The sequence below is a fragment of the Carassius auratus genome, chromosome 8 (genome assembly GCF_003368295.1).
Source record: "Carassius auratus strain Wakin chromosome 8, ASM336829v1, whole genome shotgun sequence".
Lineage (NCBI taxonomy): Eukaryota > Metazoa > Chordata > Actinopteri > Cypriniformes > Cyprinidae > Carassius > Carassius auratus.
This window is the reverse complement of record NC_039250.1, coordinates 15100046-15106239: the sequence shown is the minus strand read 5'-3', so window position 1 is coordinate 15106239 and position 6194 is coordinate 15100046.

Below are 6194 nucleotides of genomic sequence, written 5' to 3'. Positions count from 1 at the left end.
TCCCTTTAGAAGGGAACTTCGACAATACGTCAATGACGCTATGGGGAACGAAATACCCACGCCGCCATGCTAAAGGGAGTGCATGCCCAATGGCAGTGACAACTGTCAGAACCAGCAATTCAATGAACGCTAGAACCACTCACCCTCAGGTCACCCAGGGCTGTCAGTGACAGCACCCCCTACGGTCATAGCCCAAGCTATATGATACCACAGAAAACCTCCATAAACATAGTTTAGTGAAAGGTCTACCTGGGCCTGCTCAAGGGCCTAGGACCACAACTTCAACTTCTTAGAAGGTGTCCCTTCTAGGGAATGTGGCTAGGGAACCCGAGGGAACCCCAGCCAGTCACTATTAAGGGGAATGTACCACCTGAAATGCCACCAGGCAGGCCTGACCTGGTGTCACTACATAAGACACTACAGACTGGCCACTTCCTGTCTGTCCGAAGACAGAGCCTCTGGACACTTGCCTTTAGGAAGACATCCAGCCCGAGGAACTGCGGAGCAGGCAGTGAACCACTCGGCCCGGATCTCAGAGACGGGATATCCTGGAGAGTATGACTCAGCATAGTGCTTTACAACCCTTGCCAGCGAGGGGAGTTTCTCTACTCGATCCACGGATCTACCCAGTGTTTGTGTTTCAAAAAACACTGAGGAGGCCTGTGAGGGCCTAAGGACTGATCTAACTGGGAGGCCTCATGAGAGGCCTACGACTGACTGACCAGACTCAGGAGACCACATACTCACATTGACCCTCAGTTAGGGGAGCATAAGATCTACCTGGTAGGCAACCAGGCTGTAGCAGGATAAAAAGGTTCCAGGAGGGAACCCGTAGCAGAGAATAAAAACTTGAGCCGAGCCAGGGCGCAAACTCACCTCCGGTAGCTGCCTGATAAGGACTGCTAAACTGAAAGTAAGTGGCCACTAGCTTACAAAACCCAGCATCACCGTGAAACTACTCCCAGGGAGACCTGGAGAGGCCTACTACCTGACCACCACAGTATGTGGGAGCTCACCTTCGGAGAGGCCTGGTGAAGCCTACTACCTGATAACCACAATATGTGGGAGTTCACCTACAGAGAGGCCTAGAGAGGCCTACTACATGTTACCAGATAACCACCTTAAGTGGAAACTGAAAGAAATTTGGAACTCAACTCCAGGGAGGCCTGGTGAGGCCTACTACCTGACAACCACAGTATGTGGGAGCTCACCTTCAGAGAGGCCTGGTGAAGCCTACTATCTGATAACCACAATATGTGGGAGTTCACCTACAGAGAGGCCTAGAGAGGCCTACTACCTGTTACCAGATAACCACCTTAAGTGGAAACTGAAAGTCATTTGGAACTCAACTCCAGGGAGGCCTGGTGAGGCCTACTACCTGACAACCACAGTATGTGAGAGCTCAACTTCAGGGAGGCCTAGTGAGGCCTACTACCTGATAAACACAGTGCAGGAAAGCTTACTTTCAGAGAGGCCTGGAGAGGCCTACTACCTGAAAACCATAGCTGATAGTGAGCCAGACTGGCAGTCCAGTTGACTGTCTTTGGGGCTTTGCCTTCAGGGAGGCCTTATGAGGCCTACTACCTGACAGTTCAAAGAAGCGGGAATTCAACTCCAGGGAGGCCTGTGGGGCCTGCCACCTAGTAACCACAGTATGTGGGATTAACCCCTCAGGGAGGCCTAGTAAAGCCTACTACCTGACCACCACAAAATGTGGGAGCCCACCTTCAGGGAGGCCTGAAGAGGCCTACTACCTGAAACAGTCTAATCAGCTGGATGTAACTGCTGCTGGGGACTTGCCTAACAGGGAGGCCTGGTCGAGCCTGCTAGCTGATAGCGAGTCTATTCTGCTACTTTAACGAACACTGCTGGAACCATACTATTAAAAACTTTTCCTATAGTTTTGTCCAAGTGTATGTTCCACAATGTTGCGACCCACCTCAGAGGAGGCCTGTTAAGGCCTACTAATCAGCAGTGAGCCTTCTGCCTGAACTACCAGGGCCAACCACCGAAGGTGAGCTGGCCTAGGAGCCCTATTGGGGGCTATTCCGTCAAGGAGGCCTGCTGGGGCCTACTACCCAACTGTGCAGCCTTCGCGGCAGAAATCTGTTTGCTACAGCATCCTGGTACCTAATCACATTGCCAGAGGCAGTGTACTCAGCAAATAGCAATACCCCTATAGCAGGGGAGTACAACATACGCCACTCTGCCTAGTGGAGGCCCCATTAGGGGCCTACCTACTAAATGCATAGGCGTCAGCCCATGGCAATGCTCTGGCTTCAAAGGGAGCGGAGTCCAAAAACCGGAATGGAATGTAGTTTAGAACTCCCTGCTCAACCGGAGCCATCGTGGTTTGAGGTAGATACATACAGAGCTGAGAATGGACTACTCAAAACTACCCTGAGTTAGCGGGGGAGTAACAACCATATGCCCCTGCAATGTTAGACAGGGAGCAGGCCTGCAAGTGGCTCCAAAGGGTGACAGGGATTTGTCCTGCGCCCAGCCTAGGGGAGCGGGGGGGCTAAATTGCAAGCCAACCCACTTCAACCCATCGGTCGAGCGATTAGCTCAACGGGCTGAGTGGAGCCAGCTCTAGAGGCCCAAAAACATCTCTGTTCGGCAGGGTCTGACAAACTCTCACTTCGCAGAGCGAAAGATGGCCTAACCCTGCCAGACTGATCCTACCTCAGGTACCACCCTGCATTACTCTATCACCCCTGAATGCAGAGAAAGGGGCGGGCCTTGGCTAACAACTCCCATTTAAGGGAGGAGGCTGAAATCAAGGGGAGGAAGCCTAACACATAATGAATGTGGCAGCTATACTTAGCAACACGCCTCCAACATCCCTAGCATAGCCTAGGCCAGCTACAGAGGCGGCCCGGATTACTTGATTGAGAGGCCGTGAAAACACTCAACCTACTGAAACCCAACAGAGCTCAGGGGAGCGAGTACTCAGGATACCAATGTCACAAACCGATAGGCAGGACATCTATCTGAAGATCTATCTGAAGCGCCAGCGTCAGTCTAAACCTAAAGCAAAAAGTTTTTTTTTTTTTTTTTAGGAAGACCAACTACTCTACCCTCTGGGTGGCTTATAGCCCTGAGGCTAAACAGAAATGAGCGGTGGCCCACCACGCATATAAAATGTTATGACAGGAAGGCCATCACATACTCAGCACAGAAGCCAAATCTTCTTTGAGCTTCTTCCTAATTCGTTCTAGCCACCAACTGGGGGAGGCTTCAGGGCCCTAAAGTCCATACTTTAATTGCTCCTCTAAGAATGACCCCCTAGGTCTATACAGGGAACAGGGTCTGTAGAGAAATACAATCAGTGTTAGTTATACACACAGAATTTTACAAACCAAAAGTTCACCTGCGGCGTGCGGAGTGAAGACTCGCCAGAGAGTTCTCAATGAATCTGGGGTCCACCACTTTTACATCCCTAAAAGAGGCGCTCACATCAACCAGGTGCTACGGTGGGCCATCAGAACATAGTTCTCATCATAAGGCCCATCCCCAGGGCTGGTGTAACGTAAACGCCTGGGGAGAGGGCTGGTAGAAAAAGGCCCTCCAGGGAGATCAAACCCTATTTCCGCTGAGCGTTGCAGCGCTTGTGCTGAATGACCTCCCTTAAGTCCGTCTTTTTGCGGGAGGCCCGCCTCCTCTGTGTCCTACTCCTCCATGGAGGGGGGGCACGAGAGGCGACACTAGACCTCTGGTCCTGCCTACGGTGCTCAGACCAAGACGGACCAGGTCCTCCCGCCTGCCTGGGCTGGGGCCCGGATCTCAGAGGTATACAGGTCTTAAATGCAGCTGAGCGCTCCTTCGCCTCCCTAAACTTTCCAACCACCGCCTCAACGGAGGTGCCAAAAAGTTTAGCAGGCGAAACTGGTGAATCAAGGAGAAGGGATTTTTCTCTCTCCCCGATATCAGCCTAGTTGAGCCACAGATGCCTCTCTGTGGCCACCATTGCCGCCATCGATCGGCCGATCGCGGCAGCCGTCTGTTTAGTGGCCCGGAGGGACAAATCTGTGGTCCGCGCAACTCAGCGACTGCCTCAGGGGACAGCCCTGCCCCCTGGTCAAGATCCTGCAGCAGGTCAGCTTGGTAGGCTTGGAGCACTGCCATGGTATGAAGGGCAGCACCAGCCTGACCTGCTGCCGTGTACGCTCTGCCATTTAAGCGAGCCGTGGCTTTAAGGGGCTTGGATGGCAGAGTCGGAGCTTTTAGTGTCGACACCCGCCCAGAAACGAGATAGTTCGCAAACGTCTCTTCAACGGGCGGCATCGACACATAACCATACTCACCGATCCCCCTCAACATCAGCGAAGTTGCCCCGCTGATGTCGATGAATACGGGCAGAGTACGGTTTCTACCATGCCCTCTCAATCTCTGAATGGAGATCAGGAAGGAATGGAAGGCTCTGCTGAGCTGATGGTCTATGTTCAGGGAGAAACCAATCATCCAAGCGACCGCGAACGATCTCTCCCTGAGCGCGCCGCCATGGCAACTGAAGTTTGTCAGTGGCGCGCTCCATAACTTCCACCAGCTCTGCGTACACGGGGCAGGATGGCTGACGAGGTTGAGGATCTAAATCATCCTCCTCAGCCATCTCTTGCCCGGCCTGAAGAGCACTCGCTGCAGTATTAGTAGGAGAAAAGTCTCCGTCATCCACCTGCAGCTCCCTCTCGTCAGCCGATGACGCGTCGGAGAGGTTAACGCCCCTCTCGAGACTGTCAGCGAGCTCCATCTGGGAGCCCCATGAAGCGCGTCGCCGCTCTGCCTCGGCACGAGCGGGACCCGATCCGCGAGGACCAGATGCTGAACTCTCTTCCCTCGAGAAGAGAGCCCGACGAGACCGGAGCATTCTCATAGGAAAACGCTCACAATTTGCACAGGACGCTCCCTCAAGAGCATCCTGTGCGTGCTCTTCACCCAAACAGTACACACACATCTCGTGAGTGTCACCCGGTGACAAATATCTTGGGCACGTGTCAGCACATTTCACAAAACTTTTAGGACTTGCCTTAGATGTGCGTTTCATTTCTTCGCTGTAAGCAGATTCAAGCTGATGATTCACGGCTGTCGCCGGTCAGCATGATTGCTGTGAGTTGATATTTGATTTCAGACACCTGTCACACCTGAGGCGTTCCCCATAGCGTCATTGACGTATTGTCGATGTTCCCTTCGAAAGGGAACTAAAATAATGACTTTCTTCATCAATTTCTTCTCTTTCGTGTCAGTCTTTGAGGCGAGTTCACAGCATTCTGATCATCTCTCAGAGCAATTAAGCCTGTGTATTCTGGTTCGAATAAGTGAGGCTAGGCAAAAAATTGCAAGTCATCCCGTTTACGAAGAGTGTGTCATGTACAGCATGCATCTTCCTCTGCTTGTAAACAAGGCACAGTGTATCTGGGTTCTACGTTAAGAACGCCGGCTCTCATGAATATGCATCAATAAGAGATGGTTGAAAAAGGTCTGTATTTTTGTTTTCTTTGCGCACCAAAATATTCTTGTAGCTTAATAAAATTAATTTTAAATCACTGATGTCATATGGACTGTTTTAAAGATGTCCTTACTATCTTTCTGGGCACTGAACGTGGTAGTTGTGTTGCTGTCAGAAAGCTCTCGGATTTCATCAAAAATATCTTAATTTGTTTTCTGGAGATGAACAAAAGTCTTTTGGGTTTGGAATGACACAAGGTTGCGTAATTAATGACATAATTTAAATTTTTGTGTGAGCTAACCCTGTAAGGGTGAGTAAAGAACTAAATTAAAATTTTCTGGTGAACTATCCAGTTAAGTTTGATGAGTATTGAAAGAAGGTAGCCTGGGAGCCAAAACTTTATTTGATTCTACACAGTATTTAGCTCCCAATTGCTTCTCATGTGATGTCCTAATGCAAAGTGTTTTCACATACAATATTTCCTGTAACAATTCAGAGAGGACTCATGGAAATACAAGACAAGCCATTAACATGTTACTCGTTAGACATAAAAATTATAAAATGTGAATGGATTGCATCTTAAATGAGCTTCTGAACTGTGTGCAACTAAGTTTAAGGATGCTTAACTTCAGTTAATAGCTACACGAAAGGGGATTTCCCTATTTGAGATGCAACTGAAAGACCTTTGGACCTACATGCCAAGATAATTTTACCTAAAACTGCTTTTTGTATAGAAAACTCGCAAGGT